General features: G+C 33.0%; 1 long non-coding RNA gene across 1 annotated transcript; it reads right to left on the minus strand.

The window, feature by feature from the left end:
* Positions 1 to 9150: 9150 nt before the first annotated feature.
* Positions 9151 to 11743, minus strand: LOC139519988 (uncharacterized). The gene is made up of 2 exons (XR_011663782.1): positions 11533 to 11743; positions 9151 to 9712 (listed from the first exon to the last, which is right to left on the minus strand). It is a non-coding gene; the product is annotated as an uncharacterized lncRNA (long non-coding RNA).
* Positions 11744 to 12388: the final 645 nt, after the last annotated feature.

Here is a 12388-nt window from a genome sequence, read left to right on the forward strand (position 1 = left end):
ATTGCACTTTTCACATTCTATTTTTGACGGCAATTTCTTGATTCCTCAGGATAAGGTCAAGAATATGCGTTTATATCAAAATACGGTTGTAAAATTAATGTTGTTCTTCCATGTCAAAATGTAAGGAAACATTTGTTTCATATTTTTTGTTTACAAAGTGATTTGATCATTAAGAAATATAACATAATTATTCTATTTGACTACACCTGTCCAACCAGTTTTAACTACATTCACTACAAATCCTACAACGTAATAAATTTGAAACTCACTTTTTTGTTATTTATTGTTCAACCAGATATTGTACGTTTTATCGTGCTAAGCATACACCTCTCGTTATTCAAAGTAAAGGAAACTTGGACAAATTCGTAAAATACTCGCACATTCTAATTCATCACTGCCAAGTTTCTGACGTGATTGATAAGCAGCTATATGTTACTATATTACGACCTTCAAAAATGAAAGGTACCAAGCTTATAATTTAATACGCCAGACGCGCGTTTCGTCTACATCAGACTCATCAGTGATGCTCAGATCAAAATAGTTAAAGCCAAACAAGTACAAAAGAGGGTCGAAAGATACCAGAGGGACAGTCAAACTCGTAAATCGAAAATAAACTAACAACGCTATGACTAAAAATGAAAAAGACAAACAGACAAACAATAGTACACATGACACAACATAGAAAACTAAAGAATAAGCAACACGAACCCAACCAAAACTGGGGTGATCTCAGCTACTCCGGAAGGGTAAGCAAATCTTCTCCACATGTGGCACCCGTCGAGTTGCTCATGTTATAACAAATCCCGTCAATAGTATAATTCGGTAGGTCACATTCATTAAAAGGGAAGAGGGTTGTAATTAAGACGTAAGGAACATATATGATATCATCTGTGAAACGGTTATTCCATAACGGTCAACCAACTCGTGATAGCGTCCGTAAAATTTACGAAGGAATGATTTCAACTTCACCATTTGGAACTCTTGGTTTAATAGCTTTCTTGTGAGCAGCAACCCTCTACCTCTTCCACAAAGTTGAAGAGCATTGATGACCATAGGAACATTCATGCATACACCATGATAGTATGTCATAGAGACTCCAATATGTCAAAAATGTTGAACAATTGAAAAGAAAAATCAATGGTCTGATTAATGAAGAAAAAAATAAAATAAAGAAAAATAAACATTACAGACATCAACCATCAACAACCACTGAATAAACGGCTCCATAATTTTGGACAGGTACACAACAACAACTAAATGAATATTTTTTTCCTAGACTAAAATATCAATCTGTACACCGTTTTACAGTCTAATAATGACATGGCATTGTGTTATGTCATAAAAGGTAGTGAAAAGGATGTAAGACCATACGTTGTCTGTCATATCTATATTATAATTAGTTATCAAAATAAAGTTTGAACCCTCTCATGCGTTTTAAAATATTCCGTTTGGGTCCCCTTTAGTCACAAAGCTTTTAACATATATAAGTGTTTATACATCTTTTGCTTTCATATTATGGCGTTTAAGCTCCCCAAAGGAGGTTTACCCAAAAGGACGAATTTTAGTTTTTGTCGGCAGTTCTACTGCATGTACTGCACTAGATGCAATAAATGTCTCTTCAATAATGCTCGTCGCCAAAATATTTGGGGAAAAAATGTATTCAAGCTAATGAAACAAACAAAAAAGAACAACATTAAGTATAGTCAAATCCGGACATTGAATCAAAGCTTCGCATAAGGGAGATATATCCTTTGATTCTTTAATCATTTTCAATATTTTATAACAACAATTTCAATAAAACCATATCCGTATGTTCATGTAATAATTCCATTGGAGTACTAGTGCCGTGTAAAAATAACTTTTTTTCTGTTTTTAAAAAGATTTTAAGGAAACTTTTTAAAATTAGAACAACGAAATAAATGATTTTCATCTAAAAATTTCTTGTTTGCTAGATAGAGAAGATACCAAACAATTAAAATTCATGTCCAATTAAAAACAGTCAACACCATGACCAAAAATTTAAAAAAATCGACGAAAAGACAAACAACATAAACAAAAGACCATACAAAAATCTAAAGATTGAACAACATGAACCTAAACAAAAATCTGGGTGAACTCAGGTACTCCGGATGGCAGCAGTTCCTTCGTATGCAACAGTAATTAGAAATACACCGACCCATTATTCCCAACTTGTACGTTGTAGAAGGTACGATCAGGCCCAATCGCTGTATTTGGAATGAAAGAAAAAAGTCAATCTGCTAAATTTCTTCCAAAAACGAAGTTCTATATCATCCCAGTATCTGTATTTTTGAATTTTAATTATTACATGTAGTATCGAATTATGGAGTTTTTTCAAAGGACATTTAAATATATTTGGAGAGAGACAGAGAAAAAGTTTCACTTATGACAAACACAGAATCCGTGTAAATATTGCCTTCTTGATCACTAATTTTCAAAATTTGAAAAGATTAATAGTTATAAGCAAAGGTACCAGGCTTATAGTTTGATACGCGTGTGTCGTCTACATAAGTTTAATAAGACTCATCAGTGACGTTCAGATCAAACTAGTTAGAAAGTCAATCAAGTATAAAGTTGAAGAAGAGCATTGTGGACCCAAAATTCCAAAAAGTTGTGCCAAATACAGCTACGGTAATCTATGCCTTGGATAAGAAAATCCTTAGTATTTCGATGTAAATAATGGAGTGTAGGGGGTCATTGTACTTAGAGATAAGAACACGGATTTTGTTATGTAACGTTTAAGTCCTGTTGTAATACTCTTTATCTATCTAGTCACACAAAAGCATATATATGAGAAGAACAAAGATGCCAATAAAATCAATTTATAAGACTCCGATCTATGTATCTTTTTGGCTTTTGTCATTATTTTCCCGTAAGTATATGCTTTAATTTACCAAAAAATGTATTATTTTCAACAACAACCAACAACATTTTTCAAAATAGTGTTGCTCAAATGTATTTACACTGTATCTTCTCATTAGTTGTATAGATCACGATTTTGATCAGATAGTAGATTTGTTATAGATCATATGTCATTGAGACAGCAACCTGTCATAATGCTGAATTATATTTTTATTTCATTGATACAGTGTAAGAATAAAGTGTGGACACAGATCAGTGCGGATAGTATGTTTGAATGTTTGATAGTTTATTTTTCTTCTGACAAATAGAGTTCTTTGTCTTCCCATAGGGTTCGATGTTTATTTTTGCATAGTTATAGTCAACCAGTACCAAACACTCAAAATCAACAGTGTGGTTAATCTAATATTTAGTTTTAATGCTCAAGACTGTCGTTGAGGAGACCAAAATGATATAGTAGGACTATATAATTCAAAACAATTTTGACTTCACATTTTTTAATTTGATCTTATGGGCGAAAAAAATATATTTCCTCGTTAATAAGGGAGAAGAACGATTGCCAATCAGATAACTATCCAATAGAGTAAAAATGAAGCAGCTTTTAATTGTTCGCTGTTTCGTATTTAATTTGACCAATAGTTATTGATTATTTCTAATCAAATGTGTCTGTTATTTCTCGTGATGGACGCCACTGGAAAATCAAAATTTTAATATCAGTTGTATAAATATATTATAAACTTTAAGATCGTGATTTTGAAAGGACAGAAAATTAACAATATCAGTTTCTCAGCGTATAAGCGTATATCATGTCTCCTACTTTTTCTTTTTTAAGGTTTCCTTCTTTTTCATTTTGTAGTTACTGTGTCCTCTGCACATAACTGTGATGTTGGGTGGATTGTAGGCTACAGCAAATGTTATACGGTTCATCAAAAACTGTTAACATGGGATGAAGCTATGGTATATTTAAAGAAGTATTGATGACTTACTTATATGCTATGTCTAGCTCGTATTTGAAACACTTAGAATAGTTTTTTTTACCTTTATGTTGTTTTGTCATGTAAAGAGTATTCTTCCAAAAGCTGTTATTTGTTTGGTTGGATACAATAAAATGTGGTCAAGAAATAATGTCTTCCCCGAGATCATTCAAAATAAAAGCTGTTAAAATTGAAAAATATAATGAAATCGAATCAAATTGGTTTCTATAATTATATTTTAACATATAGCTGTACAATGTAACCTATGGGAGTGCAACCCGTGTATAAATCTCAATAACCGAAAATTATACCATAGCTATCCATGATAATTATAATTTTCACAATTATACCATGGTTTTGTTGTATAAGGTATCCAAAGGAAAAAAATTGTCAAGACCTGGCCGCGGCCGCCTGAATTTTTTGATAGAAACAACAAAGTCAGTGTGGGGCCAATAAGCTAAACTGCCCGCTTTGCACCAGCTGAAATAAATGATTGCTTAAGGTGGCTCGGCCCTTTACCAATGCGCATATTTTAACGCATGTTTCTTACGACGAGTGCCTTGGAAACGGTCGCTTTAAGGGGTCTTCTCAAAAATAGCTTTGACGACCTTGGAACGCGGGCGTGTATGAAAGCACCCTTGACGATGTAAACAAGTGAGGCTAAACGTTCTTCAAAACAGAAAATACGAACGGTCAGAAATTCACAGTGCTTTCTTCATTTTTCGCATAAAAGTTTAAAAGGAGAAAAATATACATGATTTAAGCATAACATTAAAAAAAAGAATACATAAATACTGACAAAGTCACATGTATGACGTCGACGGTATTTGGTGCCGCTTCGCTCCCAAAACGCATTCTCATCTTACAAGGTCGCCTCTTCGGTCCGTTCGTACCATATTTTGAATTCACTTAAATACCAGTTGAATTAAATGATGTCGTGGATATTTATTTTTGAAAATGTTTTGCCAATGACGCAATGATTAACTGTAAACAAATGATAACGATGTAAACAACTTCATGTCATCGTACAGCTTTCAAAAACAGGTAAACTTGTGACCCGTATCAGAGACATATATGTGTATATAATTATGTCTCTGCCCGTATAGTATGGTTTAAAACATCGGGGCGGGTTTGTTATCATGATATAATCCGTTTGGCGTTTTATAACAGTTTGTTTCTGTCATAAATATATTTAAAACTTGAAATATCTTTATTTCCAAGTATTTTTAGGAGTTTATTCCCGAGTATGCGATATATTTTTCCACTGCAAAATTTTGATAATTATAGTTATACCAAAACAAATTTGAAAATGCCAATTTTCTAACAGACTTTATACTTATCATTTTCATTTAAAGATATGTTTACCTGCACGAAAATCATCTGATAATTTTTCTCGTATCACAATTCAATGATTTCCGGAACACTAGACTTAGTCCTATAATCTAAGACATCGGGACCAATGTTTTCTATTTTTATGATACTTTTCTATTACTTGTTTTATGAATTGTTATTTTGTTGATTTGCAATTTTCTGTTGTATCTATCAATATGTCAACCGAGTTCATATTAAAAAAAAAAGAAATATCAGCATTAAAACTAAAATAATTGAATCAGAGCACTGAATGTTATTAAAATAGACTAATAGATCCAGCAACGATCAATCGGGCGGATCCAGCCATTTTAAAAGGAGGTTCCTAACCCAGGACAAAAGGGGGTGTTCCAACTATATTTCCCATTCAAAGGCATTGATCGTCCAAAAAAGGGGGAACCCGGAACCCTCCCCCTGGATCCATCACTGTCAAAAGTAACCGGGACTGGCCTAGTATTCCGACCTTATATATCGGTCTATGATATAATTCCTAAATACTGCATGCTTTGCGGAGAACCGCAAATTATTTGGTTTCACCATGTCGGGATTTTGCTAGGACATACAACCGCAGCGTGCCGGGCAGTCTCAAACACTACTAAAGACTTTATATATAAAAAAAATCTATACTACTACTAGGTTCAGGAAAAGTTGGGATTGTAATTTAAAAGCTACGCCCTGAAGAACGCTATATTAGCCGGTGATGTTGGCAAACTTTAACTTTAATCTTAATTTTTGAAATGCTTTTTTAAAAGGTAAGCTAATAAGGAAAGTTTTTGGTTAAAACAAATGATCACAAATATAGTTGAGTGATGTCAATGCGGCAAAAAAATTGTGAATGACAATTTTGTTTGTGAACACCGATTTGATCTTACCGTGGCAAAGAAATGCATAACTAATCATCGATCTATGCGTGATGATAAAAGGAGATAATGTTTTTTTTATTTATAATATTGAATTTTAAATATGAACTTTGGTGGATAGTTGTTTCATTGGCAATCATACCACATCTGCTTATTTTCATATCGTATGGAATTAACATAGAAATATGACTAATCTGACAGATGACCCCTTGAATATACAGGGTGTTCAAACAGCTGGATGTATACATACGAAGCCTCGTAGGGTAAAAAGGGGGAATTTCGCCTACACTTGCACCAAGCGTAATTGTCCATTCGTTTTTTTTATGGCAGTGTCTGCGCGTACCCGCATGTGGGTACGAATAGTCAAATTGCCGTTCTAGGCTGCGCGTACCCACATCTGGTTTTATAATAAAATGCCGTCGGATCGGGAATGAAACGTGAAATATATACGGAATTTGTTGCAATTAGTGAATAAATTGATTAAAACTACTCAGAATTTTCATAAATATACACATATATATTTCATACAATTGTATATAAGAACTAATAGAAGCCGCAGAGAAAAGAAAGAAGAACCGGGAGCACAAAAATTAAAGAAGATTTAAAGTACAACAGAATAATTTTTTCCTGCATTCATGGTGGGAAGCAATTCCAAACAAATTCGACAAGAAAAAGGCCTAATACAAGGTATTTGTTTTAAATTGTAGTTTTTAATCGAATTTGCCACGCGTTTCATTTAAGTTTTTTTATAATGTCGATTACTTATAGTTTTTGTATTGTAAATCGTTCGTGATATTAACTAAAGGATATGTCTAATTTCAGTACTTTCCAAATGGAATGTCCTTTCCACATTAAACTTGGCGTAACTAAAGATGGACAAAACCTTAATTAGTTACATGAATCTTTTATAATTGGTTTAAATTGATATCATTACTTGCTTCTTTAATTTTTATAAACTCAAGCTTAAATTTTAGAATTTTTATATATTTTAAAATTTCAGTTTCTGTTTTACATTTTACTAAAAGATTATTTTAAAATATCATATGGGTATTTTTTAAAATTATTAAAATTTTATTCTTAAAATTTTCATTTAAATTTTATAATAGTATTAATTTCTATCATGTTTTCTTTTACAGGGAATGTACAGTTTCATTTTCCATCATTGTGCATTTAATTTTTGCAATGTTTATTATGTATCATTATTTAATAAATACAATTTGAAAATATTATTTTTCATACTCTTCACTCGTTCTACACGAAATCCCTATATTATCGATAACTTCCGTATATATTTCACGTTTCATTCCCGATCCGATGGCATTTTAATAGAAAATCGGATGTGGGTACGCGCAGCCAAGACTGGCAATATGACTATTCGTACCCGCATGCGGGTACGCGCAGACACTGCCTTTTTTTTATGGCAGTCCATATATCTAGCTCCCGTCTTACTTTGCACAACTTTCATAATTGATACTTATCTGCATGTTCTCATCCGTATTATGCTTGAAATACTTGCCAGTGATTATTCAGTATGCACAACTTTAATTTTCATTATGTGCAGTCATATAAAAAAAACGTAATTTCTGGGACTTTTATTTGTTTGACTATGTGGTATATCAGTTTATAGGAATTGTTGAAGTCCGTACGGGTACATAATTGTTATCTTCTATGTAAATTGGTCTCTGGTGAAGAGTTGCCTCATAAACAATGACACCCCATCTTCCTATTTTTATACCCTACGCAAGGAAGTGGCGCAGGGTATAACATTTTTGACCCGTCCGTCCGTCCATCAGCCAGTCTATCAGTCCTGTTTCTTGTCATCACAACTCCTCTCAAACCGCCCAACAAAATTTCAGGAAACCCTTTTAGATAATAAGGACATACTATGCAGATGTGCATATCGACAGGAAATTATGATTCAAACTTTTTCTAGGAGTTATGCCCCTTTGAACTTATTTGCTTCAATATACTACTGCAAGTTTGTCATCGCATCTCCTCTCAAACCGCACAATAGAATTTTATGAAACCTTTTTAGATAAGGACATACTATTTAGATATACATATTTTTTTTCTAGGAGTTATGCCCCTTTGAACCTATTTGCTTCAATATACTACTGCAACAGTTTGTCACTGCATCTCCTCTCAACCCGCACAACAGAATTTCATAAAACCTTTTTAGATAATAAGGACATACCATGTAGATGTGCATATCGACAGGAAATTACGAATTATTTTTCTAGGAGTTATACCCCTTTGAACTTATTTGCTGCAGTATACTACTGCAAACAGCTTGTCATCGAAACTCCTCTGAAACCACACAACAGAATTTCATGAAACTTTGTAGATAATAAGGACATACTATGTAGATGTGCATATCGACAGGATATTATTGTGATTTTAATTTTTTTTTTCTTCGTTATTTTATTTCTCTAGTGGCAATTGTAGGGACTGACTGCCAAAGCGGGGCTGGCTTCAGTTATTTGCAATATAATCCACCAATGAGCCCCCACCCTATGTCGGACTCTGTAACAATCATCCCATCAACCAAGTATTTTGAAACATATTTAGAATTCAAGAAACAGACAAGTCCATGAAAATGAGGTTAAGTTCAGATAAACCCTGCAAGACAGACATATTTGTTATTCATTTATTATTTTGTACATAAATCACCCATTAGTTTTCTCATTTTAAATGTTTTAAATTGTTCATTTGTCATTTCTTTCGAGACCTTTAAAACCAACTATGCAGAATATGTTTTACTCATTGTTGAAGTCCATATGGTGACCTACAGGTATAGTTATTTCTGTGTTATTTGGTCTGTTGTGTCTCATTTACAATCATATCACATCCTCTTATTTTATATTTTAATTTGTGATAAGACATTTAATAATCATTTTATACACCAAATATACATGAAGATGACCTATTGATTACACAATATTGACTACTACATGTACCTATTAGTATTTATTATTTTTGAGTATATGTCCGACATGCTGACGATGGACAGTCAATGGTATACCATAATATGTCATGAAAACTGGTGTTAAAAAAAAGGCTCAACTAAATCAAATTTTTGAAACGTGATTGATTTTATTCCTCTAATATCTATGAGATCAAATTTATAAAACATCTATTAATATAATTAATTTCAATGTACTAGTATACATGTAAGAATTGTTGCCATTTATACATCATGTACATGTACAATCATTAGCTGATCAGTTCTATATTTTCTTTATTTTTATTCTCCTTCACTGTTTTATTTATAAGAGTAGACTCATATATATGATCTGTATTAATCATTGGGACAGGTAGCTATATATATAGGTGAAGTAGGTCCTTTTGATTTGATTTTTTTAAAGGATTTTGACAGCACTAAAGCATATACATGTAGTTCCAATTTATAGTTGATCTTAGCTCCTTAAGTGGATTGTGGCAACATATATTGCATGTAGAATGTTGTTCTTAAGTTTCAGCACTTTACGCATAGTTTCCGGTTGCAAGACTAGAATATGATACTGGCTTCTCATGAAATTCTGTCAGTACTTTGCCAATAGTTTCCAAGTAAAGTTGAACATTCCAAGCTCACTCCTTCCATTTGCAATGTACATGTACAAATGTACTTGCAGCCTGAAATTAAATATCAGAGTAATTCTGTCAGAAAATCAACAATTATTGGCATTCAAAAGCATATAGATGTAGACTAGTTCATAATGGTAATGTGTCCATGGGACACAGATGAGCAGCCGCTTGCATATAAAGGATGAAAAGGGTGACACCACCCAAATTTGTACTTGATCTGAGTGTTGTTGTAGTAAGCATTGCATATAAGTTTCTGAACATTTGGATGAAGCAAACTTGTGTTAAAGAAAGGAACAAAATTTCAGCATTTTTTTAATTTGTAAAGGGGCATAACTCTAGAAAAGTAAAAGCGACCCCACCAAAAATTCAAACTTCATGTGTGTTTGTTGGTACAATGTAGTAAGCATATATATATGCATTAATTGTGTATTAGTTTCATAACATTGGTAGAGGCAAACTGAAGTTGGAGAACAGAAACCAAATTTGGGAGGTACATGCAAGTTTGATAAGACTGACAATGCAAGGGTAACCTTAAAAGAACTAAAATGGTCTAAATTAATATGTGTTTATTTGATAATAGGTTCGTTTTCATTTATTTTGATTTCCCTTGAGAAAACATAAAATATTTTTTTATAATTTAATTTGGTTGAATATACATGTATATCGAATTTCTGAACAGAAAATAATGAAAATGAGACACAAAAAAAATATAACCAAAAAATAAACCTGTGATAATACTGCTTCTATTGGTACAAGGATGCTTAAAATCAATCCAAAATAATTTTTTTTTGAAAAAATGTATACACCTAAAGTTGTTAATGTCTGTGTCATTTTGGTCTTTTGTGGATAGTTGTCTCATTGGCAATCGTACCACATCTTCTTTTTTATATTATATACAATATATATGAACAGCTAAAAATCTCAAGTGACAAATACTTATGGCCGCATTCTGTACATGTTTAACCCTGATACTTCTATTACTAGACCTTAAGACATTTTTGTATACCTAACAGAATTAGGGGGGGGGGGGGGGGGGGGTTAATGGTAAACAAATTGTGATTGATAAAGATGAATCCTTCGTTTGCCTCCTACTGTAGGGTTTATCATTTACAAATTAGGCCAATTATATCATATTCTCAAGAAAATATAGAAGTCAATCAAACCCAGACCTTAATAGAGGGGTGGACAGGGGTAAGGAGACAGGGGAATGAGGGATCAGGGAAAAGGGGGTATCTTTGAAATATATTTTGTCTTGGGGCAAGGAGATGGAAGAATTGAAGTAAAAAAGGGGGGATTTTAGAGTAAAATGGGAAGGGAAATATAGTTGGGGTCAAGGAGTAGAAACTGTCCCGATGAAAGTTATGGGGTACCCCACATACATATGACCCTAGTCCGAGATTTCTCTGACGTCCAACGGCTGTTTTGCCAGACAAGCTGGGGCTAATCTCGGACTAACATGAACCTAACTTGGCTACGAAATAAGTTATTAAAAATGATGATTAAAAAAACAAATTCATTGACACTAACCATTGCTAACGGTAGCGTAAAAATGTTTAAATGACAGTAGATGTCATTCCTTCCTCTTCGGCCGTTTGCACACGGATATTTTGCAAAACTGACCAGACATGTTTACAACTTGTCTGTAAAAGGTTAAATAAACACATAAATAAGATACCAGCTATAACGATCTATAATATTAAACATGGAACAGAAATTGAGCCCGTGCAAGGTTTCAGCCGCAGTGATTTTCAACAGTAGCGTCTAGCGAGTATTTTGAGACAACCCCCAAGTTTGTATTTTTCGTTATAAAGATAACATTTGGCTGCCTAATATATCGAAATCTATGTTTTCTTAAGTAATAACTCTACCTTCATCGTTGTATATTCGCCACAATGTCTGTTATGCATGTACATGGTCGTATTCATCAATATAGTATGCTGCTCGGCAATGGCGACCTTGAAATTCCTCTGGTCCGATAATGGCGCCAAATTAGAGGGAAGCAACTCGCGCCAGACAAAATTACCGTATTTCACCAAAATAATCAAAATTTCACTTTTTGATAACAAACAGTAATACGATAACCACATTCATATTCAGCAATCGTTTATTGATATAATTACAAACATTATTTTATCAAAGCCATCAATAAAGAATTCACAATTAAGTAATTAATGGAGTGCAATGAAATTAGACCTTATGGGGTAGAGGGGTTAAACAAAAGCTCTTAACTTTTTTAAAAGCCTGGTGACCCCCATTTTATTTTACCTTAAAATGTTCGAAAAGTTCGTAGCTTTGACATATCTGTTTTTAAAAAAAATCTACCGGGGAAATTTTACGAAAAATCGATTAAACCAATATTTTTTGCCTTAAACTAAAATTAGAAAATGCAAAATTTAGACATTAATCTGAAAATAAAAGGATTTTTAAGTCAAAAACAACCAAGGTAAAGGTTTACATTTCAAATTCTAATGTTTTTTCACATAAAAATCATACTGACTTGGTTTTAAAAGTCTTTGAATTTGATGTAACGGTTATTGTTGGAAGGGTGGGCATGTTTGGAAATAGGGTCAAAATCGCACATTTCGCTTCAATTTGAGGAGAAAACGAGCCTGGTGACCCCCTTTTTTCTTTGCATTTTTGGATTCAGCATAAAAAAATCTACAGAATATGTGAAAATAAAAAAATTCTACCGGGGGTCACTATTGGGGTGAGCCACCTTAAGGT

This window comes from Mytilus edulis, chromosome 4 (genome assembly GCF_963676685.1).
Source record: "Mytilus edulis chromosome 4, xbMytEdul2.2, whole genome shotgun sequence".
NCBI lineage: Eukaryota > Metazoa > Mollusca > Bivalvia > Mytilida > Mytilidae > Mytilus > Mytilus edulis.